The sequence below is a fragment of the Schistocerca gregaria genome, chromosome 1 (assembly GCF_023897955.1).
Source record: "Schistocerca gregaria isolate iqSchGreg1 chromosome 1, iqSchGreg1.2, whole genome shotgun sequence".
Lineage (NCBI taxonomy): Eukaryota > Metazoa > Arthropoda > Insecta > Orthoptera > Acrididae > Schistocerca > Schistocerca gregaria.
In genome coordinates, this window is record NC_064920.1 from 1,209,474,406 (window position 1) to 1,209,501,240 (window position 26,835).

The 26,835-nt window shown below is 52.5% G+C and overlaps 20 non-coding genes across 20 annotated transcripts; all 20 read right to left on the minus strand.

The window, feature by feature from the left end:
* Positions 1 to 858: 858 nt before the first annotated feature.
* Positions 859 to 977, minus strand: LOC126288767 (5S ribosomal RNA). The gene has a single exon (XR_007551785.1). It is a non-coding gene; the product is annotated as a 5S ribosomal RNA (ribosomal RNA).
* Positions 978 to 2,154: 1,177 nt separating this feature from the next.
* LOC126288888 (5S ribosomal RNA) lies at positions 2,155 to 2,273 on the minus strand. The gene has a single exon (XR_007551786.1). It is a non-coding gene; the product is annotated as a 5S ribosomal RNA (ribosomal RNA).
* Positions 2,274 to 3,459: 1,186 nt separating this feature from the next.
* LOC126289010 (5S ribosomal RNA) lies at positions 3,460 to 3,578 on the minus strand. The gene has a single exon (XR_007551787.1). It is a non-coding gene; the product is annotated as a 5S ribosomal RNA (ribosomal RNA).
* Positions 3,579 to 4,764: 1,186 nt separating this feature from the next.
* LOC126289132 (5S ribosomal RNA) lies at positions 4,765 to 4,883 on the minus strand. The gene has a single exon (XR_007551788.1). It is a non-coding gene; the product is annotated as a 5S ribosomal RNA (ribosomal RNA).
* Positions 4,884 to 6,060: 1,177 nt separating this feature from the next.
* Positions 6,061 to 6,179, minus strand: LOC126289266 (5S ribosomal RNA). Its single transcript, XR_007551790.1, has one exon. It is a non-coding gene; the product is annotated as a 5S ribosomal RNA (ribosomal RNA).
* Positions 6,180 to 7,365: 1,186 nt separating this feature from the next.
* On the minus strand, positions 7,366 to 7,484 carry LOC126289387 (5S ribosomal RNA). The gene has a single exon (XR_007551791.1). It is a non-coding gene; the product is annotated as a 5S ribosomal RNA (ribosomal RNA).
* A 1,186-nt stretch (positions 7,485 to 8,670) lies between these two features.
* On the minus strand, positions 8,671 to 8,789 carry LOC126289509 (5S ribosomal RNA). The gene has a single exon (XR_007551792.1). It is a non-coding gene; the product is annotated as a 5S ribosomal RNA (ribosomal RNA).
* Positions 8,790 to 9,975: 1,186 nt separating this feature from the next.
* On the minus strand, positions 9,976 to 10,094 carry LOC126289631 (5S ribosomal RNA). The gene has a single exon (XR_007551793.1). It is a non-coding gene; the product is annotated as a 5S ribosomal RNA (ribosomal RNA).
* Positions 10,095 to 11,280: 1,186 nt separating this feature from the next.
* On the minus strand, positions 11,281 to 11,399 carry LOC126289752 (5S ribosomal RNA). Its single transcript, XR_007551794.1, has one exon. It is a non-coding gene; the product is annotated as a 5S ribosomal RNA (ribosomal RNA).
* A 1,186-nt stretch (positions 11,400 to 12,585) lies between these two features.
* Positions 12,586 to 12,704, minus strand: LOC126289874 (5S ribosomal RNA). Its single transcript, XR_007551795.1, has one exon. It is a non-coding gene; the product is annotated as a 5S ribosomal RNA (ribosomal RNA).
* Positions 12,705 to 13,880: 1,176 nt separating this feature from the next.
* On the minus strand, positions 13,881 to 13,999 carry LOC126289996 (5S ribosomal RNA). Its single transcript, XR_007551796.1, has one exon. It is a non-coding gene; the product is annotated as a 5S ribosomal RNA (ribosomal RNA).
* Positions 14,000 to 15,185: 1,186 nt separating this feature from the next.
* LOC126290118 (5S ribosomal RNA) lies at positions 15,186 to 15,304 on the minus strand. Its single transcript, XR_007551797.1, has one exon. It is a non-coding gene; the product is annotated as a 5S ribosomal RNA (ribosomal RNA).
* Positions 15,305 to 16,490: 1,186 nt separating this feature from the next.
* LOC126290239 (5S ribosomal RNA) lies at positions 16,491 to 16,609 on the minus strand. Its single transcript, XR_007551798.1, has one exon. It is a non-coding gene; the product is annotated as a 5S ribosomal RNA (ribosomal RNA).
* Positions 16,610 to 17,795: 1,186 nt separating this feature from the next.
* On the minus strand, positions 17,796 to 17,914 carry LOC126290361 (5S ribosomal RNA). The gene has a single exon (XR_007551799.1). It is a non-coding gene; the product is annotated as a 5S ribosomal RNA (ribosomal RNA).
* A 1,186-nt stretch (positions 17,915 to 19,100) lies between these two features.
* On the minus strand, positions 19,101 to 19,219 carry LOC126290494 (5S ribosomal RNA). The gene has a single exon (XR_007551801.1). It is a non-coding gene; the product is annotated as a 5S ribosomal RNA (ribosomal RNA).
* Positions 19,220 to 20,397: 1,178 nt separating this feature from the next.
* LOC126290616 (5S ribosomal RNA) lies at positions 20,398 to 20,516 on the minus strand. Its single transcript, XR_007551802.1, has one exon. It is a non-coding gene; the product is annotated as a 5S ribosomal RNA (ribosomal RNA).
* Positions 20,517 to 21,702: 1,186 nt separating this feature from the next.
* On the minus strand, positions 21,703 to 21,821 carry LOC126290737 (5S ribosomal RNA). Its single transcript, XR_007551803.1, has one exon. It is a non-coding gene; the product is annotated as a 5S ribosomal RNA (ribosomal RNA).
* A 1,186-nt stretch (positions 21,822 to 23,007) lies between these two features.
* On the minus strand, positions 23,008 to 23,126 carry LOC126290859 (5S ribosomal RNA). The gene has a single exon (XR_007551804.1). It is a non-coding gene; the product is annotated as a 5S ribosomal RNA (ribosomal RNA).
* A 1,186-nt stretch (positions 23,127 to 24,312) lies between these two features.
* Positions 24,313 to 24,431, minus strand: LOC126290981 (5S ribosomal RNA). Its single transcript, XR_007551805.1, has one exon. It is a non-coding gene; the product is annotated as a 5S ribosomal RNA (ribosomal RNA).
* A 1,178-nt stretch (positions 24,432 to 25,609) lies between these two features.
* Positions 25,610 to 25,728, minus strand: LOC126291103 (5S ribosomal RNA). The gene has a single exon (XR_007551806.1). It is a non-coding gene; the product is annotated as a 5S ribosomal RNA (ribosomal RNA).
* Positions 25,729 to 26,835: the final 1,107 nt, after the last annotated feature.

Below are 26,835 nucleotides of genomic sequence, written 5' to 3' on the forward strand. Positions count from 1 at the left end.
CTGCCCGACACACGCCGCGATTCCAGATATTTGCGTAATTAGCGCGGTGCATTCTCGCCTGTCCCCTCCCCCTTCCGTCCCGACTTGTCCCGACTTTGCTCGACTGCCGCTCGCTGCCGCTCGGGTCGTGGTCCATATGACAGCACAAGCACGAGAAACATCTGCGAGACTGGCGCCGGCGTGTCCGAGGCGCCGTGTGCGGCCGTTCGGTGCTACTAGAGCAGCGGCCGTGCCGTGGAAAGGTGCGAAAACACGGACACAAGACAGGCGATTCGACAAAGCATCCATCTCTTCCATCGGCGAAAGATAAATTTTTGTTCACAAATTTGCAGTTGAACACTGCTACAAAACTATAAGAACTGGCGTATTTCAGAACGTTCCTGTCGCTTCATACTCTTGGTGTTTCTAGAGACACTTTGGAAAAGAGGGCTGGCAGGGGTAGCGAAAAGAAGCAAAAAATGAAGACAGCCAGAGTTCCCAGGCGGTCATGGACCCGAATACTAACGTTGTTGCTTATCGTCGGTGATCGGGCGAGAACAGTTGATTTTTTAGTTTTTTGTTTATTTATTTATTTATTTATTTAGTTAGTTTCTGGAATTAAACGCTCCTACAAAAGAGTAGGCTCTGACGCACTTGAAGAGCACATCTGTCGATTCGCAGTGTTTCGTTACTTTCAAGGTGTTCTAGCACTCTTCCTTCGCGCATTCTTGCTCAAACTTAATTTATTACTGTAGTTTCATATGTTACGTTTAATACAGTCGTTTAAAATGCTTGAGGAAGCATCTTTGTCACACCTGAGAGTTAGTATGAAAAGAGGGCTGACCGGTGTAGCGACGTAAAAAGGAAAAAATGATAGGGAGCCAACAGCACCCGGTGTTCCCAGGCGGTCACCCATCCAAGTACTAACCGGGCCCGATGTTGCTTAACTTCGGTGATCGGACGAGAACCGGTGTATTCAACATGGTATGGCCGTTGGCGTCCTTATACTGTAGCCGCACAGCAGAAGAAGGCTTCGCCTCTCCTCCCAACACACGCAATCGCCGTTTTTCGGTGGCACATTTGACGCAAAGCACGTCCTTCCACCTCGAGAGCGACGCGCAGTGCGGCGCGCCGCCACGTGCGTCGGACGCACAACACAGCTGCTCGTTGCACCGCCTGTCATTCGTTTGGTGCGTGCGGCCTCCGACACTCGCGGCAGACGCACCTTGTTCTTGTTATCCGGCGCAGGGCTTGCGCGCGGCCGGGCGGCGGGGGGACTGCGCGGGGTGTGGCAGTGTCCTGCTGGACCGACGGAAGCTTTCTCACCTGCCCGACACACGCCGCGATTCCAGATATTTGCGTAATTAGCGCGGTGCATTCTCGCCTGTCCCCTCCCCCTTCCGTCCCGACTTGTCCCGACTTTGCTCGACTGCCGCTCGCTGCCGCTCGGGTCGTGGTCCATATGACAGCACAAGCACGAGAAACATCTGCGAGACTGGCGCCGGCGTGTCCGAGGCGCCGTGTGCGGCCGTTCGGTGCTACTAGAGCAGCGGCCGTGCCGTGGAAAGGTGCGAAAACACGGACACAAGACAGGCGATTCGACAAAGCATCCATCTCTTCCATCGGCGAAAGATAAATTTTTGTTCACAAATTTGCAGTTAACACTGCTACAAAACTATAAGAACTGGCGTATTTCAGAACGTTCCTGTCGCTTCATACTCTTGGTGTTTCTAGAGACACTTTGGAAAAGAGGGCTGGCAGGGGTAGCGAAAAGAAGCAAAAAATGAAGACAGCCAGAGTTCCCAGGCGGTCATGGACCCGAATACTAACGTTGTTGCTTATCGTCGGTGATCGGGCGAGAACAGTTGATTTTTTAGTTTTTTGTTTATTTATTTATTTAGTTAGTTTTTGGAATTAAACGCTCCTACAAAACAGTAGGCTCTGACGCACTTGAAGAGCACATCTGTCGATTCGCAGTGTTTCGTTACTTTCAAGGTGTTCTAGCACTCTTCCTTCGCGCATTCTTGCTCAAACTTAATTTATTACTGTAGTTTCATATGTTACGTTTAATACAGTCGTTTAAAATGCTTGAGGAAGCATCTTTGTCACACCTGAGAGTTAGTATGAAAAGAGGGCTGACCGGTGTAGCGACGTAAAAAGGAAAAAATGAGAGGGAGCCAACAGCACCCGGTGTTCCCAGGCGGTCACCCATCCAAGTACTAACCGGGCCCGATGTTGCTTAACTTCGGTGATCGGACGAGAACCGGTGTATTCAACATGGTATGGCCGTTGGCGTCCTTATACTGTAGCCGCACAGCAGAAGAAGGCTTCGCCTCTCCTCCCAACACACGCAATCGCCGTTTTTCGGTGGCACATTTGACGCAAAGCACGTCCTTCCACCTCGAGAGCGACGCGCAGTGCGGCGCGCCGCCACGTGGGTCGGACGCACAACACAGCTGCTCGTTGCACCGCCTGTCATTCGTTTGGTGCGTGCGGCCTCCGACACTCGCGGCAGACGCACCTTGTTCTTGTTATCCGGCGCAGGGCTTGCGCGCGGCCGGGCGGCGGGGGGACTGCGCGGGGTGTGGCAGTGTCCTGCTGGACCGACGGAAGCTTTCTCACCTGCCCGACACACGCCGCGATTCCAGATATTTGCGTAATTAGCGCGGTGCATTCTCGCCTGTCCCCTCCCCCTTCCGTCCCGACTTGTCCCGACTTTGCTCGACTGCCGCTCGCTGCCGCTCGGGTCGTGGTCCATATGACAGCACAAGCACGAGAAACATCTGCGAGACTGGCGCCGGCGTGTCCGAGGCGCCGTGTGCGGCCGTTCGGTGCTACTAGAGCAGCGGCCGTGCCGTGGAAAGGTGCGAAAACACGGACACAAGACAGGCGATTCGACAAAGCATCCATCTCTTCCATCGGCGAAAGATAAATTTTTGTTCACAAATTTGCAGTTGAACACTGCTACAAAACTATAAGAACTGGCGTATTTCAGAACGTTCCTGTCGCTTCATACTCTTGGTGTTTCTAGAGACACTTTGGAAAAGAGGGCTGGCAGGGGTAGCGAAAAGAAGCAAAAAATGAAGACAGCCAGAGTTCCCAGGCGGTCATGGACCCGAATACTAACGTTGTTGCTTATCGTCGGTGATCGGGCGAGAACAGTTGATTTTTTAGTTTTTTGTTTATTTATTTATTTATTTATTTAGTTAGTTTCTGGAATTAAACGCTCCTACAAAAGAGTAGGCTCTGACGCACTTGAAGAGCACATCTGTCGATTCGCAGTGTTTCGTTACTTTCAAGGTGTTCTAGCACTCTTCCTTCGCGCATTCTTGCTCAAACTTAATTTATTACTGTAGTTTCATATGTTACGTTTAATACAGTCGTTTAAAATGCTTGAGGAAGCATCTTTGTCACACCTGAGAGTTAGTATGAAAAGAGGGCTGACCGGTGTAGCGACGTAAAAAGGAAAAAATGATAGGGAGCCAACAGCACCCGGTGTTCCCAGGCGGTCACCCATCCAAGTACTAACCGGGCCCGATGTTGCTTAACTTCGGTGATCGGACGAGAACCGGTGTATTCAACATGGTATGGCCGTTGGCGTCCTTATACTGTAGCCGCACAGCAGAAGAAGGCTTCGCCTCTCCTCCCAACACACGCAATCGCCGTTTTTCGGTGGCACATTTGACGCAAAGCACGTCCTTCCACCTCGAGAGCGACGCGCAGTGCGGCGCGCCGCCACGTGCGTCGGACGCACAACACAGCTGCTCGTTGCACCGCCTGTCATTCGTTTGGTGCGTGCGGCCTCCGACACTCGCGGCAGACGCACCTTGTTCTTGTTATCCGGCGCAGGGCTTGCGCGCGGCCGGGCGGCGGGGGGACTGCGCGGGGTGTGGCAGTGTCCTGCTGGACCGACGGAAGCTTTCTCACCTGCCCGACACACGCCGCGATTCCAGATATTTGCGTAATTAGCGCGGTGCATTCTCGCCTGTCCCCTCCCCCTTCCGTCCCGACTTGTCCCGACTTTGCTCGACTGCCGCTCGCTGCCGCTCGGGTCGTGGTCCATATGACAGCACAAGCACGAGAAACATCTGCGAGACTGGCGCCGGCGTGTCCGAGGCGCCGTGTGCGGCCGTTCGGTGCTACTAGAGCAGCGGCCGTGCCGTGGAAAGGTGCGAAAACACGGACACAAGACAGGCGATTCGACAAAGCATCCATCTCTTCCATCGGCGAAAGATAAATTTTTGTTCACAAATTTGCAGTTGAACACTGCTACAAAACTATAAGAACTGGCGTATTTCAGAACGTTCCTGTCGCTTCATACTCTTGGTGTTTCTAGAGACACTTTGGAAAAGAGGGCTGGCAGGGGTAGCGAAAAGAAGCAAAAAATGAAGACAGCCAGAGTTCCCAGGCGGTCATGGACCCGAATACTAACGTTGTTGCTTATCGTCGGTGATCGGGCGAGAACAGTTGATTTTTTAGTTTTTTGTTTATTTATTTATTTATTTATTTAGTTAGTTTCTGGAATTAAACGCTCCTACAAAAGAGTAGGCTCTGACGCACTTGAAGAGCACATCTGTCGATTCGCAGTGTTTCGTTACTTTCAAGGTGTTCTAGCACTCTTCCTTCGCGCATTCTTGCTCAAACTTAATTTATTACTGTAGTTTCATATGTTACGTTTAATACAGTCGTTTAAAATGCTTGAGGAAGCATCTTTGTCACACCTGAGAGTTAGTATGAAAAGAGGGCTGACCGGTGTAGCGACGTAAAAAGGAAAAAATGATAGGGAGCCAACAGCACCCGGTGTTCCCAGGCGGTCACCCATCCAAGTACTAACCGGGCCCGATGTTGCTTAACTTCGGTGATCGGACGAGAACCGGTGTATTCAACATGGTATGGCCGTTGGCGTCCTTATACTGTAGCCGCACAGCAGAAGAAGGCTTCGCCTCTCCTCCCAACACACGCAATCGCCGTTTTTCGGTGGCACATTTGACGCAAAGCACGTCCTTCCACCTCGAGAGCGACGCGCAGTGCGGCGCGCCGCCACGTGCGTCGGACGCACAACACAGCTGCTCGTTGCACCGCCTGTCATTCGTTTGGTGCGTGCGGCCTCCGACACTCGCGGCAGACGCACCTTGTTCTTGTTATCCGGCGCAGGGCTTGCGCGCGGCCGGGCGGCGGGGGGACTGCGCGGGGTGTGGCAGTGTCCTGCTGGACCGACGGAAGCTTTCTCACCTGCCCGACACACGCCGCGATTCCAGATATTTGCGTAATTAGCGCGGTGCATTCTCGCCTGTCCCCTCCCCCTTCCGTCCCGACTTGTCCCGACTTTGCTCGACTGCCGCTCGCTGCCGCTCGGGTCGTGGTCCATATGACAGCACAAGCACGAGAAACATCTGCGAGACTGGCGCCGGCGTGTCCGAGGCGCCGTGTGCGGCCGTTCGGTGCTACTAGAGCAGCGGCCGTGCCGTGGAAAGGTGCGAAAACACGGACACAAGACAGGCGATTCGACAAAGCATCCATCTCTTCCATCGGCGAAAGATAAATTTTTGTTCACAAATTTGCAGTTAACACTGCTACAAAACTATAAGAACTGGCGTATTTCAGAACGTTCCTGTCGCTTCATACTCTTGGTGTTTCTAGAGACACTTTGGAAAAGAGGGCTGGCAGGGGTAGCGAAAAGAAGCAAAAAATGAAGACAGCCAGAGTTCCCAGGCGGTCATGGACCCGAATACTAACGTTGTTGCTTATCGTCGGTGATCGGGCGAGAACAGTTGATTTTTTAGTTTTTTGTTTATTTATTTATTTAGTTAGTTTTTGGAATTAAACGCTCCTACAAAACAGTAGGCTCTGACGCACTTGAAGAGCACATCTGTCGATTCGCAGTGTTTCGTTACTTTCAAGGTGTTCTAGCACTCTTCCTTCGCGCATTCTTGCTCAAACTTAATTTATTACTGTAGTTTCATATGTTACGTTTAATACAGTCGTTTAAAATGCTTGAGGAAGCATCTTTGTCACACCTGAGAGTTAGTATGAAAAGAGGGCTGACCGGTGTAGCGACGTAAAAAGGAAAAAATGAGAGGGAGCCAACAGCACCCGGTGTTCCCAGGCGGTCACCCATCCAAGTACTAACCGGGCCCGATGTTGCTTAACTTCGGTGATCGGACGAGAACCGGTGTATTCAACATGGTATGGCCGTTGGCGTCCTTATACTGTAGCCGCACAGCAGAAGAAGGCTTCGCCTCTCCTCCCAACACACGCAATCGCCGTTTTTCGGTGGCACATTTGACGCAAAGCACGTCCTTCCACCTCGAGAGCGACGCGCAGTGCGGCGCGCCGCCACGTGGGTCGGACGCACAACACAGCTGCTCGTTGCACCGCCTGTCATTCGTTTGGTGCGTGCGGCCTCCGACACTCGCGGCAGACGCACCTTGTTCTTGTTATCCGGCGCAGGGCTTGCGCGCGGCCGGGCGGCGGGGGGACTGCGCGGGGTGTGGCAGTGTCCTGCTGGACCGACGGAAGCTTTCTCACCTGCCCGACACACGCCGCGATTCCAGATATTTGCGTAATTAGCGCGGTGCATTCTCGCCTGTCCCCTCCCCCTTCCGTCCCGACTTGTCCCGACTTTGCTCGACTGCCGCTCGCTGCCGCTCGGGTCGTGGTCCATATGACAGCACAAGCACGAGAAACATCTGCGAGACTGGCGCCGGCGTGTCCGAGGCGCCGTGTGCGGCCGTTCGGTGCTACTAGAGCAGCGGCCGTGCCGTGGAAAGGTGCGAAAACACGGACACAAGACAGGCGATTCGACAAAGCATCCATCTCTTCCATCGGCGAAAGATAAATTTTTGTTCACAAATTTGCAGTTGAACACTGCTACAAAACTATAAGAACTGGCGTATTTCAGAACGTTCCTGTCGCTTCATACTCTTGGTGTTTCTAGAGACACTTTGGAAAAGAGGGCTGGCAGGGGTAGCGAAAAGAAGCAAAAAATGAAGACAGCCAGAGTTCCCAGGCGGTCATGGACCCGAATACTAACGTTGTTGCTTATCGTCGGTGATCGGGCGAGAACAGTTGATTTTTTAGTTTTTTGTTTATTTATTTATTTATTTATTTAGTTAGTTTCTGGAATTAAACGCTCCTACAAAAGAGTAGGCTCTGACGCACTTGAAGAGCACATCTGTCGATTCGCAGTGTTTCGTTACTTTCAAGGTGTTCTAGCACTCTTCCTTCGCGCATTCTTGCTCAAACTTAATTTATTACTGTAGTTTCATATGTTACGTTTAATACAGTCGTTTAAAATGCTTGAGGAAGCATCTTTGTCACACCTGAGAGTTAGTATGAAAAGAGGGCTGACCGGTGTAGCGACGTAAAAAGGAAAAAATGATAGGGAGCCAACAGCACCCGGTGTTCCCAGGCGGTCACCCATCCAAGTACTAACCGGGCCCGATGTTGCTTAACTTCGGTGATCGGACGAGAACCGGTGTATTCAACATGGTATGGCCGTTGGCGTCCTTATACTGTAGCCGCACAGCAGAAGAAGGCTTCGCCTCTCCTCCCAACACACGCAATCGCCGTTTTTCGGTGGCACATTTGACGCAAAGCACGTCCTTCCACCTCGAGAGCGACGCGCAGTGCGGCGCGCCGCCACGTGCGTCGGACGCACAACACAGCTGCTCGTTGCACCGCCTGTCATTCGTTTGGTGCGTGCGGCCTCCGACACTCGCGGCAGACGCACCTTGTTCTTGTTATCCGGCGCAGGGCTTGCGCGCGGCCGGGCGGCGGGGGGACTGCGCGGGGTGTGGCAGTGTCCTGCTGGACCGACGGAAGCTTTCTCACCTGCCCGACACACGCCGCGATTCCAGATATTTGCGTAATTAGCGCGGTGCATTCTCGCCTGTCCCCTCCCCCTTCCGTCCCGACTTGTCCCGACTTTGCTCGACTGCCGCTCGCTGCCGCTCGGGTCGTGGTCCATATGACAGCACAAGCACGAGAAACATCTGCGAGACTGGCGCCGGCGTGTCCGAGGCGCCGTGTGCGGCCGTTCGGTGCTACTAGAGCAGCGGCCGTGCCGTGGAAAGGTGCGAAAACACGGACACAAGACAGGCGATTCGACAAAGCATCCATCTCTTCCATCGGCGAAAGATAAATTTTTGTTCACAAATTTGCAGTTGAACACTGCTACAAAACTATAAGAACTGGCGTATTTCAGAACGTTCCTGTCGCTTCATACTCTTGGTGTTTCTAGAGACACTTTGGAAAAGAGGGCTGGCAGGGGTAGCGAAAAGAAGCAAAAAATGAAGACAGCCAGAGTTCCCAGGCGGTCATGGACCCGAATACTAACGTTGTTGCTTATCGTCGGTGATCGGGCGAGAACAGTTGATTTTTTAGTTTTTTGTTTATTTATTTATTTATTTATTTAGTTAGTTTCTGGAATTAAACGCTCCTACAAAAGAGTAGGCTCTGACGCACTTGAAGAGCACATCTGTCGATTCGCAGTGTTTCGTTACTTTCAAGGTGTTCTAGCACTCTTCCTTCGCGCATTCTTGCTCAAACTTAATTTATTACTGTAGTTTCATATGTTACGTTTAATACAGTCGTTTAAAATGCTTGAGGAAGCATCTTTGTCACACCTGAGAGTTAGTATGAAAAGAGGGCTGACCGGTGTAGCGACGTAAAAAGGAAAAAATGATAGGGAGCCAACAGCACCCGGTGTTCCCAGGCGGTCACCCATCCAAGTACTAACCGGGCCCGATGTTGCTTAACTTCGGTGATCGGACGAGAACCGGTGTATTCAACATGGTATGGCCGTTGGCGTCCTTATACTGTAGCCGCACAGCAGAAGAAGGCTTCGCCTCTCCTCCCAACACACGCAATCGCCGTTTTTCGGTGGCACATTTGACGCAAAGCACGTCCTTCCACCTCGAGAGCGACGCGCAGTGCGGCGCGCCGCCACGTGCGTCGGACGCACAACACAGCTGCTCGTTGCACCGCCTGTCATTCGTTTGGTGCGTGCGGCCTCCGACACTCGCGGCAGACGCACCTTGTTCTTGTTATCCGGCGCAGGGCTTGCGCGCGGCCGGGCGGCGGGGGGACTGCGCGGGGTGTGGCAGTGTCCTGCTGGACCGACGGAAGCTTTCTCACCTGCCCGACACACGCCGCGATTCCAGATATTTGCGTAATTAGCGCGGTGCATTCTCGCCTGTCCCCTCCCCCTTCCGTCCCGACTTGTCCCGACTTTGCTCGACTGCCGCTCGCTGCCGCTCGGGTCGTGGTCCATATGACAGCACAAGCACGAGAAACATCTGCGAGACTGGCGCCGGCGTGTCCGAGGCGCCGTGTGCGGCCGTTCGGTGCTACTAGAGCAGCGGCCGTGCCGTGGAAAGGTGCGAAAACACGGACACAAGACAGGCGATTCGACAAAGCATCCATCTCTTCCATCGGCGAAAGATAAATTTTTGTTCACAAATTTGCAGTTGAACACTGCTACAAAACTATAAGAACTGGCGTATTTCAGAACGTTCCTGTCGCTTCATACTCTTGGTGTTTCTAGAGACACTTTGGAAAAGAGGGCTGGCAGGGGTAGCGAAAAGAAGCAAAAAATGAAGACAGCCAGAGTTCCCAGGCGGTCATGGACCCGAATACTAACGTTGTTGCTTATCGTCGGTGATCGGGCGAGAACAGTTGATTTTTTAGTTTTTTGTTTATTTATTTATTTATTTATTTAGTTAGTTTCTGGAATTAAACGCTCCTACAAAAGAGTAGGCTCTGACGCACTTGAAGAGCACATCTGTCGATTCGCAGTGTTTCGTTACTTTCAAGGTGTTCTAGCACTCTTCCTTCGCGCATTCTTGCTCAAACTTAATTTATTACTGTAGTTTCATATGTTACGTTTAATACAGTCGTTTAAAATGCTTGAGGAAGCATCTTTGTCACACCTGAGAGTTAGTATGAAAAGAGGGCTGACCGGTGTAGCGACGTAAAAAGGAAAAAATGATAGGGAGCCAACAGCACCCGGTGTTCCCAGGCGGTCACCCATCCAAGTACTAACCGGGCCCGATGTTGCTTAACTTCGGTGATCGGACGAGAACCGGTGTATTCAACATGGTATGGCCGTTGGCGTCCTTATACTGTAGCCGCACAGCAGAAGAAGGCTTCGCCTCTCCTCCCAACACACGCAATCGCCGTTTTTCGGTGGCACATTTGACGCAAAGCACGTCCTTCCACCTCGAGAGCGACGCGCAGTGCGGCGCGCCGCCACGTGCGTCGGACGCACAACACAGCTGCTCGTTGCACCGCCTGTCATTCGTTTGGTGCGTGCGGCCTCCGACACTCGCGGCAGACGCACCTTGTTCTTGTTATCCGGCGCAGGGCTTGCGCGCGGCCGGGCGGCGGGGGGACTGCGCGGGGTGTGGCAGTGTCCTGCTGGACCGACGGAAGCTTTCTCACCTGCCCGACACACGCCGCGATTCCAGATATTTGCGTAATTAGCGCGGTGCATTCTCGCCTGTCCCCTCCCCCTTCCGTCCCGACTTGTCCCGACTTTGCTCGACTGCCGCTCGCTGCCGCTCGGGTCGTGGTCCATATGACAGCACAAGCACGAGAAACATCTGCGAGACTGGCGCCGGCGTGTCCGAGGCGCCGTGTGCGGCCGTTCGGTGCTACTAGAGCAGCGGCCGTGCCGTGGAAAGGTGCGAAAACACGGACACAAGACAGGCGATTCGACAAAGCATCCATCTCTTCCATCGGCGAAAGATAAATTTTTGTTCACAAATTTGCAGTTGAACACTGCTACAAAACTATAAGAACTGGCGTATTTCAGAACGTTCCTGTCGCTTCATACTCTTGGTGTTTCTAGAGACACTTTGGAAAAGAGGGCTGGCAGGGGTAGCGAAAAGAAGCAAAAAATGAAGACAGCCAGAGTTCCCAGGCGGTCATGGACCCGAATACTAACGTTGTTGCTTATCGTCGGTGATCGGGCGAGAACAGTTGATTTTTTAGTTTTTTGTTTATTTATTTATTTATTTATTTAGTTAGTTTCTGGAATTAAACGCTCCTACAAAAGAGTAGGCTCTGACGCACTTGAAGAGCACATCTGTCGATTCGCAGTGTTTCGTTACTTTCAAGGTGTTCTAGCACTCTTCCTTCGCGCATTCTTGCTCAAACTTAATTTATTACTGTAGTTTCATATGTTACGTTTAATACAGTCGTTTAAAATGCTTGAGGAAGCATCTTTGTCACACCTGAGAGTTAGTATGAAAAGAGGGCTGACCGGTGTAGCGACGTAAAAAGGAAAAAATGATAGGGAGCCAACAGCACCCGGTGTTCCCAGGCGGTCACCCATCCAAGTACTAACCGGGCCCGATGTTGCTTAACTTCGGTGATCGGACGAGAACCGGTGTATTCAACATGGTATGGCCGTTGGCGTCCTTATACTGTAGCCGCACAGCAGAAGAAGGCTTCGCCTCTCCTCCCAACACACGCAATCGCCGTTTTTCGGTGGCACATTTGACGCAAAGCACGTCCTTCCACCTCGAGAGCGACGCGCAGTGCGGCGCGCCGCCACGTGCGTCGGACGCACAACACAGCTGCTCGTTGCACCGCCTGTCATTCGTTTGGTGCGTGCGGCCTCCGACACTCGCGGCAGACGCACCTTGTTCTTGTTATCCGGCGCAGGGCTTGCGCGCGGCCGGGCGGCGGGGGGACTGCGCGGGGTGTGGCAGTGTCCTGCTGGACCGACGGAAGCTTTCTCACCTGCCCGACACACGCCGCGATTCCAGATATTTGCGTAATTAGCGCGGTGCATTCTCGCCTGTCCCCTCCCCCTTCCGTCCCGACTTGTCCCGACTTTGCTCGACTGCCGCTCGCTGCCGCTCGGGTCGTGGTCCATATGACAGCACAAGCACGAGAAACATCTGCGAGACTGGCGCCGGCGTGTCCGAGGCGCCGTGTGCGGCCGTTCGGTGCTACTAGAGCAGCGGCCGTGCCGTGGAAAGGTGCGAAAACACGGACACAAGACAGGCGATTCGACAAAGCATCCATCTCTTCCATCGGCGAAAGATAAATTTTTGTTCACAAATTTGCAGTTGAACACTGCTACAAAACTATAAGAACTGGCGTATTTCAGAACGTTCCTGTCGCTTCATACTCTTGGTGTTTCTAGAGACACTTTGGAAAAGAGGGCTGGCAGGGGTAGCGAAAAGAAGCAAAAAATGAAGACAGCCAGAGTTCCCAGGCGGTCATGGACCCGAATACTAACGTTGTTGCTTATCGTCGGTGATCGGGCGAGAACAGTTGATTTTTTAGTTTTTTGTTTATTTATTTATTTATTTATTTAGTTAGTTTCTGGAATTAAACGCTCCTACAAAAGAGTAGGCTCTGACGCACTTGAAGAGCACATCTGTCGATTCGCAGTGTTTCGTTACTTTCAAGGTGTTCTAGCACTCTTCCTTCGCGCATTCTTGCTCAAACTTAATTTATTACTGTAGTTTCATATGTTACGTTTAATACAGTCGTTTAAAATGCTTGAGGAAGCATCTTTGTCACACCTGAGAGTTAGTATGAAAAGAGGGCTGACCGGTGTAGCGACGTAAAAAGGAAAAAATGATAGGGAGCCAACAGCACCCGGTGTTCCCAGGCGGTCACCCATCCAAGTACTAACCGGGCCCGATGTTGCTTAACTTCGGTGATCGGACGAGAACCGGTGTATTCAACATGGTATGGCCGTTGGCGTCCTTATACTGTAGCCGCACAGCAGAAGAAGGCTTCGCCTCTCCTCCCAACACACGCAATCGCCGTTTTTCGGTGGCACATTTGACGCAAAGCACGTCCTTCCACCTCGAGAGCGACGCGCAGTGCGGCGCGCCGCCACGTGCGTCGGACGCACAACACAGCTGCTCGTTGCACCGCCTGTCATTCGTTTGGTGCGTGCGGCCTCCGACACTCGCGGCAGACGCACCTTGTTCTTGTTATCCGGCGCAGGGCTTGCGCGCGGCCGGGCGGCGGGGGGACTGCGCGGGGTGTGGCAGTGTCCTGCTGGACCGACGGAAGCTTTCTCACCTGCCCGACACACGCCGCGATTCCAGATATTTGCGTAATTAGCGCGGTGCATTCTCGCCTGTCCCCTCCCCCTTCCGTCCCGACTTGTCCCGACTTTGCTCGACTGCCGCTCGGGTCGTGGTCCATATGACAGCACAAGCACGAGAAACATCTGCGAGACTGGCGCCGGCGTGTCCGAGGCGCCGTGTGCGGCCGTTCGGTGCTACTAGAGCAGCGGCCGTGCCGTGGAAAGGTGCGAAAACACGGACACAAGACAGGCGATTCGACAAAGCATCCATCTCTTCCATCGGCGAAAGATAAATTTTTGTTCACAAATTTGCAGTTGAACACTGCTACAAAACTATAAGAACTGGCGTATTTCAGAACGTTCCTGTCGCTTCATACTCTTGGTGTTTCTAGAGACACTTTGGAAAAGAGGGCTGGCAGGGGTAGCGAAAAGAAGCAAAAAATGAAGACAGCCAGAGTTCCCAGGCGGTCATGGACCCGAATACTAACGTTGTTGCTTATCGTCGGTGATCGGGCGAGAACAGTTGATTTTTTAGTTTTTTGTTTATTTATTTATTTATTTATTTAGTTAGTTTCTGGAATTAAACGCTCCTACAAAAGAGTAGGCTCTGACGCACTTGAAGAGCACATCTGTCGATTCGCAGTGTTTCGTTACTTTCAAGGTGTTCTAGCACTCTTCCTTCGCGCATTCTTGCTCAAACTTAATTTATTACTGTAGTTTCATATGTTACGTTTAATACAGTCGTTTAAAATGCTTGAGGAAGCATCTTTGTCACACCTGAGAGTTAGTATGAAAAGAGGGCTGACCGGTGTAGCGACGTAAAAAGGAAAAAATGAGAGGGAGCCAACAGCACCCGGTGTTCCCAGGCGGTCACCCATCCAAGTACTAACCGGGCCCGATGTTGCTTAACTTCGGTGATCGGACGAGAACCGGTGTATTCAACATGGTATGGCCGTTGGCGTCCTTATACTGTAGCCGCACAGCAGAAGAAGGCTTCGCCTCTCCTCCCAACACACGCAATCGCCGTTTTTCGGTGGCACATTTGACGCAAAGCACGTCCTTCCACCTCGAGAGCGACGCGCAGTGCGGCGCGCCGCCACGTGGGTCGGACGCACAACACAGCTGCTCGTTGCACCGCCTGTCATTCGTTTGGTGCGTGCGGCCTCCGACACTCGCGGCAGACGCACCTTGTTCTTGTTATCCGGCGCAGGGCTTGCGCGCGGCCGGGCGGCGGGGGGACTGCGCGGGGTGTGGCAGTGTCCTGCTGGACCGACGGAAGCTTTCTCACCTGCCCGACACACGCCGCGATTCCAGATATTTGCGTAATTAGCGCGGTGCATTCTCGCCTGTCCCCTCCCCCTTCCGTCCCGACTTGTCCCGACTTTGCTCGACTGCCGCTCGCTGCCGCTCGGGTCGTGGTCCATATGACAGCACAAGCACGAGAAACATCTGCGAGACTGGCGCCGGCGTGTCCGAGGCGCCGTGTGCGGCCGTTCGGTGCTACTAGAGCAGCGGCCGTGCCGTGGAAAGGTGCGAAAACACGGACACAAGACAGGCGATTCGACAAAGCATCCATCTCTTCCATCGGCGAAAGATAAATTTTTGTTCACAAATTTGCAGTTGAACACTGCTACAAAACTATAAGAACTGGCGTATTTCAGAACGTTCCTGTCGCTTCATACTCTTGGTGTTTCTAGAGACACTTTGGAAAAGAGGGCTGGCAGGGGTAGCGAAAAGAAGCAAAAAATGAAGACAGCCAGAGTTCCCAGGCGGTCATGGACCCGAATACTAACGTTGTTGCTTATCGTCGGTGATCGGGCGAGAACAGTTGATTTTTTAGTTTTTTGTTTATTTATTTATTTATTTATTTAGTTAGTTTCTGGAATTAAACGCTCCTACAAAAGAGTAGGCTCTGACGCACTTGAAGAGCACATCTGTCGATTCGCAGTGTTTCGTTACTTTCAAGGTGTTCTAGCACTCTTCCTTCGCGCATTCTTGCTCAAACTTAATTTATTACTGTAGTTTCATATGTTACGTTTAATACAGTCGTTTAAAATGCTTGAGGAAGCATCTTTGTCACACCTGAGAGTTAGTATGAAAAGAGGGCTGACCGGTGTAGCGACGTAAAAAGGAAAAAATGATAGGGAGCCAACAGCACCCGGTGTTCCCAGGCGGTCACCCATCCAAGTACTAACCGGGCCCGATGTTGCTTAACTTCGGTGATCGGACGAGAACCGGTGTATTCAACATGGTATGGCCGTTGGCGTCCTTATACTGTAGCCGCACAGCAGAAGAAGGCTTCGCCTCTCCTCCCAACACACGCAATCGCCGTTTTTCGGTGGCACATTTGACGCAAAGCACGTCCTTCCACCTCGAGAGCGACGCGCAGTGCGGCGCGCCGCCACGTGCGTCGGACGCACAACACAGCTGCTCGTTGCACCGCCTGTCATTCGTTTGGTGCGTGCGGCCTCCGACACTCGCGGCAGACGCACCTTGTTCTTGTTATCCGGCGCAGGGCTTGCGCGCGGCCGGGCGGCGGGGGGACTGCGCGGGGTGTGGCAGTGTCCTGCTGGACCGACGGAAGCTTTCTCACCTGCCCGACACACGCCGCGATTCCAGATATTTGCGTAATTAGCGCGGTGCATTCTCGCCTGTCCCCTCCCCCTTCCGTCCCGACTTGTCCCGACTTTGCTCGACTGCCGCTCGCTGCCGCTCGGGTCGTGGTCCATATGACAGCACAAGCACGAGAAACATCTGCGAGACTGGCGCCGGCGTGTCCGAGGCGCCGTGTGCGGCCGTTCGGTGCTACTAGAGCAGCGGCCGTGCCGTGGAAAGGTGCGAAAACACGGACACAAGACAGGCGATTCGACAAAGCATCCATCTCTTCCATCGGCGAAAGATAAATTTTTGTTCACAAATTTGCAGTTGAACACTGCTACAAAACTATAAGAACTGGCGTATTTCAGAACGTTCCTGTCGCTTCATACTCTTGGTGTTTCTAGAGACACTTTGGAAAAGAGGGCTGGCAGGGGTAGCGAAAAGAAGCAAAAAATGAAGACAGCCAGAGTTCCCAGGCGGTCATGGACCCGAATACTAACGTTGTTGCTTATCGTCGGTGATCGGGCGAGAACAGTTGATTTTTTAGTTTTTTGTTTATTTATTTATTTATTTATTTAGTTAGTTTCTGGAATTAAACGCTCCTACAAAAGAGTAGGCTCTGACGCACTTGAAGAGCACATCTGTCGATTCGCAGTGTTTCGTTACTTTCAAGGTGTTCTAGCACTCTTCCTTCGCGCATTCTTGCTCAAACTTAATTTATTACTGTAGTTTCATATGTTACGTTTAATACAGTCGTTTAAAATGCTTGAGGAAGCATCTTTGTCACACCTGAGAGTTAGTATGAAAAGAGGGCTGACCGGTGTAGCGACGTAAAAAGGAAAAAATGATAGGGAGCCAACAGCACCCGGTGTTCCCAGGCGGTCACCCATCCAAGTACTAACCGGGCCCGATGTTGCTTAACTTCGGTGATCGGACGAGAACCGGTGTATTCAACATGGTATGGCCGTTGGCGTCCTTATACTGTAGCCGCACAGCAGAAGAAGGCTTCGCCTCTCCTCCCAACACACGCAATCGCCGTTTTTCGGTGGCACATTTGACGCAAAGCACGTCCTTCCACCTCGAGAGCGACGCGCAGTGCGGCGCGCCGCCACGTGCGTCGGACGCACAACACAGCTGCTCGTTGCACCGCCTGTCATTCGTTTGGTGCGTGCGGCCTCCGACACTCGCGGCAGACGCACCTTGTTCTTGTTATCCGGCGCAGGGCTTGCGCGCGGCCGGGCGGCGGGGGGACTGCGCGGGGTGTGGCAGTGTCCTGCTGGACCGACGGAAGCTTTCTCACCTGCCCGACACACGCCGCGATTCCAGATATTTGCGTAATTAGCGCGGTGCATTCTCGCCTGTCCCCTCCCCCTTCCGTCCCGACTTGTCCCGACTTTGCTCGACTGCCGCTCGCTGCCGCTCGGGTCGTGGTCCATATGACAGCACAAGCACGAGAAACATCTGCGAGACTGGCGCCGGCGTGTCCGAGGCGCCGTGTGCGGCCGTTCGGTGCTACTAGAGCAGCGGCCGTGCCGTGGAAAGGTGCGAAAACACGGACACAAGACAGGCGATTCGACAAAGCATCCATCTCTTCCATCGGCGAAAGATAAATTTTTGTTCACAAATTTGCAGTTGAACACTGCTACAAAACTATAAGAACTGGCGTATTTCAGAACGTTCCTGTCGCTTCATACTCTTGGTGTTTCTAGAGACACTTTGGAAAAGAGGGCTGGCAGGGGTAGCGAAAAGAAGCAAAAAATGAAGACAGCCAGAGTTCCCAGGCGGTCATGGACCCGAATACTAACGTTGTTGCTTATCGTCGGTGATCGGGCGAGAACAGTTGATTTTTTAGTTTTTTGTTTATTTATTTATTTATTTATTTAGTTAGTTTCTGGAATTAAACGCTCCTACAAAAGAGTAGGCTCTGACGCACTTGAAGAGCACATCTGTCGATTCGCAGTGTTTCGTTACTTTCAAGGTGTTCTAGCACTCTTCCTTCGCGCATTCTTGCTCAAACTTAATTTATTACTGTAGTTTCATATGTTACGTTTAATACAGTCGTTTAAAATGCTTGAGGAAGCATCTTTGTCACACCTGAGAGTTAGTATGAAAAGAGGGCTGACCGGTGTAGCGACGTAAAAAGGAAAAAATGAGAGGGAGCCAACAGCACCCGGTGTTCCCAGGCGGTCACCCATCCAAGTACTAACCGGGCCCGATGTTGCTTAACTTCGGTGATCGGACGAGAACCGGTGTATTCAACATGGTATGGCCGTTGGCGTCCTTATACTGTAGCCGCACAGCAGAAGAAGGCTTCGCCTCTCCTCCCAACACACGCAATCGCCGTTTTTCGGTGGCACATTTGACGCAAAGCACGTCCTTCCACCTCGAGAGCGACGCGCAGTGCGGCGCGCCGCCACGTGGGTCGGACGCACAACACAGCTGCTCGTTGCACCGCCTGTCATTCGTTTGGTGCGTGCGGCCTCCGACACTCGCGGCAGACGCACCTTGTTCTTGTTATCCGGCGCAGGGCTTGCGCGCGGCCGGGCGGCGGGGGGACTGCGCGGGGTGTGGCAGTGTCCTGCTGGACCGACGGAAGCTTTCTCACCTGCCCGACACACGCCGCGATTCCAGATATTTGCGTAATTAGCGCGGTGCATTCTCGCCTGTCCCCTCCCCCTTCCGTCCCGACTTGTCCCGACTTTGCTCGACTGCCGCTCGCTGCCGCTCGGGTCGTGGTCCATATGACAGCACAAGCACGAGAAACATCTGCGAGACTGGCGCCGGCGTGTCCGAGGCGCCGTGTGCGGCCGTTCGGTGCTACTAGAGCAGCGGCCGTGCCGTGGAAAGGTGCGAAAACACGGACACAAGACAGGCGATTCGACAAAGCATCCATCTCTTCCATCGGCGAAAGATAAATTTTTGTTCACAAATTTGCAGTTGAACACTGCTACAAAACTATAAGAACTGGCGTATTTCAGAACGTTCCTGTCGCTTCATACTCTTGGTGTTTCTAGAGACACTTTGGAAAAGAGGGCTGGCAGGGGTAGCGAAAAGAAGCAAAAAATGAAGACAGCCAGAGTTCCCAGGCGGTCATGGACCCGAATACTAACGTTGTTGCTTATCGTCGGTGATCGGGCGAGAACAGTTGATTTTTTAGTTTTTTGTTTATTTATTTATTTATTTATTTAGTTAGTTTCTGGAATTAAACGCTCCTACAAAAGAGTAGGCTCTGACGCACTTGAAGAGCACATCTGTCGATTCGCAGTGTTTCGTTACTTTCAAGGTGTTCTAGCACTCTTCCTTCGCGCATTCTTGCTCAAACTTAATTTATTACTGTAGTTTCATATGTTACGTTTAATACAGTCGTTTAAAATGCTTGAGGAAGCATCTTTGTCACACCTGAGAGTTAGTATGAAAAGAGGGCTGACCGGTGTAGCGACGTAAAAAGGAAAAAATGATAGGGAGCCAACAGCACCCGGTGTTCCCAGGCGGTCACCCATCCAAGTACTAACCGGGCCCGATGTTGCTTAACTTCGGTGATCGGACGAGAACCGGTGTATTCAACATGGTATGGCCGTTGGCGTCCTTATACTGTAGCCGCACAGCAGAAGAAGGCTTCGCCTCTCCTCCCAACACACGCAATCGCCGTTTTTCGGTGGCACATTTGACGCAAAGCACGTCCTTCCACCTCGAGAGCGACGCGCAGTGCGGCGCGCCGCCACGTGCGTCGGACGCACAACACAGCTGCTCGTTGCACCGCCTGTCATTCGTTTGGTGCGTGCGGCCTCCGACACTCGCGGCAGACGCACCTTGTTCTTGTTATCCGGCGCAGGGCTTGCGCGCGGCCGGGCGGCGGGGGGACTGCGCGGGGTGTGGCAGTGTCCTGCTGGACCGACGGAAGCTTTCTCACCTGCCCGACACACGCCGCGATTCCAGATATTTGCGTAATTAGCGCGGTGCATTCTCGCCTGTCCCCTCCCCCTTCCGTCCCGACTTGTCCCGACTTTGCTCGACTGCCGCTCGCTGCCGCTCGGGTCGTGGTCCATATGACAGCACAAGCACGAGAAACATCTGCGAGACTGGCGCCGGCGTGTCCGAGGCGCCGTGTGCGGCCGTTCGGTGCTACTAGAGCAGCGGCCGTGCCGTGGAAAGGTGCGAAAACACGGACACAAGACAGGCGATTCGACAAAGCATCCATCTCTTCCATCGGCGAAAGATAAATTTTTGTTCACAAATTTGCAGTTGAACACTGCTACAAAACTATAAGAACTGGCGTATTTCAGAACGTTCCTGTCGCTTCATACTCTTGGTGTTTCTAGAGACACTTTGGAAAAGAGGGCTGGCAGGGGTAGCGAAAAGAAGCAAAAAATGAAGACAGCCAGAGTTCCCAGGCGGTCATGGACCCGAATACTAACGTTGTTGCTTATCGTCGGTGATCGGGCGAGAACAGTTGATTTTTTAGTTTTTTGTTTATTTATTTATTTAGTTAGTTTTTGGAATTAAACGCTCCTACAAAACAGTAGGCTCTGACGCACTTGAAGAGCACATCTGTCGATTCGCAGTGTTTCGTTACTTTCAAGGTTTTCTAGCACTCTTCCTTCGCGCATTCTTGCTCAAACTTAATTTATTACTGTAGTTTCATATGTTACGTTTAATACAGTCGTTTAAAATGCTTGAGGAAGCATCTTTGTCACACCTGAGAGTTAGTATGAAAAGAGGGCTGACCGGTGTAGCGACGTAAAAAGGAAAAAATGAGAGGGAGCCAACAGCACCCGGTGTTCCCAGGCGGTCACCCATCCAAGTACTAACCGGGCCCGATGTTGCTTAACTTCGGTGATCGGACGAGAACCGGTGTATTCAACATGGTATGGCCGTTGGCGTCCTTATACTGTAGCCGCACAGCAGAAGAAGGCTTCGCCTCTCCTCCCAACACACGCAATCGCCGTTTTTCGGTGGCACATTTGACGCAAAGCACGTCCTTCCACCTCGAGAGCGACGCGCAGTGCGGCGCGCCGCCACGTGGGTCGGACGCACAACACAGCTGCTCGTTGCACCGCCTGTCATTCGTTTGGTGCGTGCGGCCTCCGACACTCGCGGCAGACGCACCTTGTTCTTGTTATCCGGCGCAGGGCTTGCGCGCGGCCGGGCGGCGGGGGGACTGCGCGGGGTGTGGCAGTGTCCTGCTGGACCGACGGAAGCTTTCTCACCTGCCCGACACACGCCGCGATTCCAGATATTTGCGTAATTAGCGCGGTGCATTCTCGCCTGTCCCCTCCCCCTTCCGTCCCGACTTGTCCCGACTTTGCTCGACTGCCGCTCGCTGCCGCTCGGGTCGTGGTCCATATGACAGCACAAGCACGAGAAACATCTGCGAGACTGGCGCCGGCGTGTCCGAGGCGCCGTGTGCGGCCGTTCGGTGCTACTAGAGCAGCGGCCGTGCCGTGGAAAGGTGCGAAAACACGGACACAAGACAGGCGATTCGACAAAGCATCCATCTCTTCCATCGGCGAAAGATAAATTTTTGTTCACAAATTTGCAGTTGAACACTGCTACAAAACTATAAGAACTGGCGTATTTCAGAACGTTCCTGTCGCTTCATACTCTTGGTGTTTCTAGAGACACTTTGGAAAAGAGGGCTGGCAGGGGTAGCGAAAAGAAGCAAAAAATGAAGACAGCCAGAGTTCCCAGGCGGTCATGGACCCGAATACTAACGTTGTTGCTTATCGTCGGTGATCGGGCGAGAACAGTTGATTTTTTAGTTTTTTGTTTATTTATTTATTTATTTATTTAGTTAGTTTCTGGAATTAAACGCTCCTACAAAAGAGTAGGCTCTGACGCACTTGAAGAGCACATCTGTCGATTCGCAGTGTTTCGTTACTTTCAAGGTGTTCTAGCACTCTTCCTTCGCGCATTCTTGCTCAAACTTAATTTATTACTGTAGTTTCATATGTTACGTTTAATACAGTCGTTTAAAATGCTTGAGGAAGCATCTTTGTCACACCTGAGAGTTAGTATGAAAAGAGGGCTGACCGGTGTAGCGACGTAAAAAGGAAAAAATGATAGGGAGCCAACAGCACCCGGTGTTCCCAGGCGGTCACCCATCCAAGTACTAACCGGGCCCGATGTTGCTTAACTTCGGTGATCGGACGAGAACCGGTGTATTCAACATGGTATGGCCGTTGGCGTCCTTATACTGTAGCCGCACAGCAGAAGAAGGCTTCGCCTCTCCTCCCAACACACGCAATCGCCGTTTTTCGGTGGCACATTTGACGCAAAGCACGTCCTTCCACCTCGAGAGCGACGCGCAGTGCGGCGCGCCGCCACGTGCGTCGGACGCACAACACAGCTGCTCGTTGCACCGCCTGTCATTCGTTTGGTGCGTGCGGCCTCCGACACTCGCGGCAGACGCACCTTGTTCTTGTTATCCGGCGCAGGGCTTGCGCGCGGCCGGGCGGCGGGGGGACTGCGCGGGGTGTGGCAGTGTCCTGCTGGACCGACGGAAGCTTTCTCACCTGCCCGACACACGCCGCGATTCCAGATATTTGCGTAATTAGCGCGGTGCATTCTCGCCTGTCCCCTCCCCCTTCCGTCCCGACTTGTCCCGACTTTGCTCGACTGCCGCTCGCTGCCGCTCGGGTCGTGGTCCATATGACAGCACAAGCACGAGAAACATCTGCGAGACTGGCGCCGGCGTGTCCGAGGCGCCGTGTGCGGCCGTTCGGTGCTACTAGAGCAGCGGCCGTGCCGTGGAAAGGTGCGAAAACACGGACACAAGACAGGCGATTCGACAAAGCATCCATCTCTTCCATCGGCGAAAGATAAATTTTTGTTCACAAATTTGCAGTTGAACACTGCTACAAAACTATAAGAACTGGCGTATTTCAGAACGTTCCTGTCGCTTCATACTCTTGGTGTTTCTAGAGACACTTTGGAAAAGAGGGCTGGCAGGGGTAGCGAAAAGAAGCAAAAAATGAAGACAGCCAGAGTTCCCAGGCGGTCATGGACCCGAATACTAACGTTGTTGCTTATCGTCGGTGATCGGGCGAGAACAGTTGATTTTTTAGTTTTTTGTTTATTTATTTATTTATTTATTTAGTTAGTTTCTGGAATTAAACGCTCCTACAAAAGAGTAGGCTCTGACGCACTTGAAGAGCACATCTGTCGATTCGCAGTGTTTCGTTACTTTCAAGGTGTTCTAGCACTCTTCCTTCGCGCATTCTTGCTCAAACTTAATTTATTACTGTAGTTTCATATGTTACGTTTAATACAGTCGTTTAAAATGCTTGAGGAAGCATCTTTGTCACACCTGAGAGTTAGTATGAAAAGAGGGCTGACCGGTGTAGCGACGTAAAAAGGAAAAAATGATAGGGAGCCAACAGCACCCGGTGTTCCCAGGCGGTCACCCATCCAAGTACTAACCGGGCCCGATGTTGCTTAACTTCGGTGATCGGACGAGAACCGGTGTATTCAACATGGTATGGCCGTTGGCGTCCTTATACTGTAGCCGCACAGCAGAAGAAGGCTTCGCCTCTCCTCCCAACACACGCAATCGCCGTTTTTCGGTGGCACATTTGACGCAAAGCACGTCCTTCCACCTCGAGAGCGACGCGCAGTGCGGCGCGCCGCCACGTGCGTCGGACGCACAACACAGCTGCTCGTTGCACCGCCTGTCATTCGTTTGGTGCGTGCGGCCTCCGACACTCGCGGCAGACGCACCTTGTTCTTGTTATCCGGCGCAGGGCTTGCGCGCGGCCGGGCGGCGGGGGGACTGCGCGGGGTGTGGCAGTGTCCTGCTGGACCGACGGAAGCTTTCTCACCTGCCCGACACACGCCGCGATTCCAGATATTTGCGTAATTAGCGCGGTGCATTCTCGCCTGTCCCCTCCCCCTTCCGTCCCGACTTGTCCCGACTTTGCTCGACTGCCGCTCGCTGCCGCTCGGGTCGTGGTCCATATGACAGCACAAGCACGAGAAACATCTGCGAGACTGGCGCCGGCGTGTCCGAGGCGCCGTGTGCGGCCGTTCGGTGCTACTAGAGCAGCGGCCGTGCCGTGGAAAGGTGCGAAAACACGGACACAAGACAGGCGATTCGACAAAGCATCCATCTCTTCCATCGGCGAAAGATAAATTTTTGTTCACAAATTTGCAGTTGAACACTGCTACAAAACTATAAGAACTGGCGTATTTCAGAACGTTCCTGTCGCTTCATACTCTTGGTGTTTCTAGAGACACTTTGGAAAAGAGGGCTGGCAGGGGTAGCGAAAAGAAGCAAAAAATGAAGACAGCCAGAGTTCCCAGGCGGTCATGGACCCGAATACTAACGTTGTTGCTTATCGTCGGTGATCGGGCGAGAACAGTTGATTTTTTAGTTTTTTGTTTATTTATTTATTTATTTATTTAGTTAGTTTCTGGAATTAAACGCTCCTACAAAAGAGTAGGCTCTGACGCACTTGAAGAGCACATCTGTCGATTCGCAGTGTTTCGTTACTTTCAAGGTGTTCTAGCACTCTTCCTTCGCGCATTCTTGCTCAAACTTAATTTATTACTGTAGTTTCATATGTTACGTTTAATACAGTCGTTTAAAATGCTTGAGGAAGCATCTTTGTCACACCTGAGAGTTAGTATGAAAAGAGGGCTGACCGGTGTAGCGACGTAAAAAGGAAAAAATGATAGGGAGCCAACAGCACCCGGTGTTCCCAGGCGGTCACCCATCCAAGTACTAACCGGGCCCGATGTTGCTTAACTTCGGTGATCGGACGAGAACCGGTGTATTCAACATGGTATGGCCGTTGGCGTCCTTATACTGTAGCCGCACAGCAGAAGAAGGCTTCGCCTCTCCTCCCAACACACGCAATCGCCGTTTTTCGGTGGCACATTTGACGCAAAGCACGTCCTTCCACCTCGAGAGCGACGCGCAGTGCGGCGCGCCGCCACGTGCGTCGGACGCACAACACAGCTGCTCGTTGCACCGCCTGTCATTCGTTTGGTGCGTGCGGCCTCCGACACTCGCGGCAGACGCACCTTGTTCTTGTTATCCGGCGCAGGGCTTGCGCGCGGCCGGGCGGCGGGGGGACTGCGCGGGGTGTGGCAGTGTCCTGCTGGACCGACGGAAGCTTTCTCACCTGCCCGACACACGCCGCGATTCCAGATATTTGCGTAATTAGCGCGGTGCATTCTCGCCTGTCCCCTCCCCCTTCCGTCCCGACTTGTCCCGACTTTGCTCGACTGCCGCTCGCTGCCGCTCGGGTCGTGGTCCATATGACAGCACAAGCACGAGAAACATCTGCGAGACTGGCGCCGGCGTGTCCGAGGCGCCGTGTGCGGCCGTTCGGTGCTACTAGAGCAGCGGCCGTGCCGTGGAAAGGTGCGAAAACACGGACACAAGACAGGCGATTCGACAAAGCATCCATCTCTTCCATCGGCGAAAGATAAATTTTTGTTCACAAATTTGCAGTTGAACACTGCTACAAAACTATAAGAACTGGCGTATTTCAGAACGTTCCTGTCGCTTCATACTCTTGGTGTTTCTAGAGACACTTTGGAAAAGAGGGCTGGCAGGGGTAGCGAAAAGAAGCAAAAAATGAAGACAGCCAGAGTTCCCAGGCGGTCATGGACCCGAATACTAACGTTGTTGCTTATCGTCGGTGATCGGGCGAGAACAGTTGATTTTTTAGTTTTTTGTTTATTTATTTATTTAGTTAGTTTTTGGAATTAAACGCTCCTACAAAACAGTAGGCTCTGACGCACTTGAAGAGCACATCTGTCGATTCGCAGTGTTTCGTTACTTTCAAGGTTTTCTAGCACTCTTCCTTCGCGCATTCTTGCTCAAACTTAATTTATTACTGTAGTTTCATATGTTACGTTTAATACAGTCGTTTAAAATGCTTGAGGAAGCATCTTTGTCACACCTGAGAGTTAGTATGAAAAGAGGGCTGACCGGTGTAGCGACGTAAAAAGGAAAAAATGAGAGGGAGCCAACAGCACCCGGTGTTCCCAGGCGGTCACCCATCCAAGTACTAACCGGGCCCGATGTTGCTTAACTTCGGTGATCGGACGAGAACCGGTGTATTCAACATGGTATGGCCGTTGGCGTCCTTATACTGTAGCCGCACAGCAGAAGAAGGCTTCGCCTCTCCTCCCAACACACGCAATCGCCGTTTTTCGGTGGCACATTTGACGCAAAGCACGTCCTTCCACCTCGAGAGCGACGCGCAGTGCGGCGCGCCGCCACGTGGGTCGGACGCACAACACAGCTGCTCGTTGCACCGCCTGTCATTCGTTTGGTGCGTGCGGCCTCCGACACTCGCGGCAGACGCACCTTGTTCTTGTTATCCGGCGCAGGGCTTGCGCGCGGCCGGGCGGCGGGGGGACTGCGCGGGGTGTGGCAGTGTCCTGCTGGACCGACGGAAGCTTTCTCACCTGCCCGACACACGCCGCGATTCCAGATATTTGCGTAATTAGCGCGGTGCATTCTCGCCTGTCCCCTCCCCCTTCCGTCCCGACTTGTCCCGACTTTGCTCGACTGCCGCTCGCTGCCGCTCGGGTCGTGGTCCATATGACAGCACAAGCACGAGAAACATCTGCGAGACTGGCGCCGGCGTGTCCGAGGCGCCGTGTGCGGCCGTTCGGTGCTACTAGAGCAGCGGCCGTGCCGTGGAAAGGTGCGAAAACACGGACACAAGACAGGCGATTCGACAAAGCATCCATCTCTTCCATCGGCGAAAGATAAATTTTTGTTCACAAATTTGCAGTTGAACACTGCTACAAAACTATAAGAACTGGCGTATTTCAGAACGTTCCTGTCGCTTCATACTCTTGGTGTTTCTAGAGACACTTTGGAAAAGAGGGCTGGCAGGGGTAGCGAAAAGAAGCAAAAAATGAAGACAGCCAGAGTTCCCAGGCGGTCATGGACCCGAATACTAACGTTGTTGCTTATCGTCGGTGATCGGGCGAGAACAGTTGATTTTTTAGTTTTTTGTTTATTTATTTATTTATTTATTTAGTTAGTTTCTGGAATTAAACGCTCCTACAAAAGAGTAGGCTCTGACGCACTTGAAGAGCACATCTGTCGATTCGCAGTGTTTCGTTACTTTCAAGGTGTTCTAGCACTCTTCCTTCGCGCATTCTTGCTCAAACTTAATTTATTACTGTAGTTTCATATGTTACGTTTAATACAGTCGTTTAAAATGCTTGAGGAA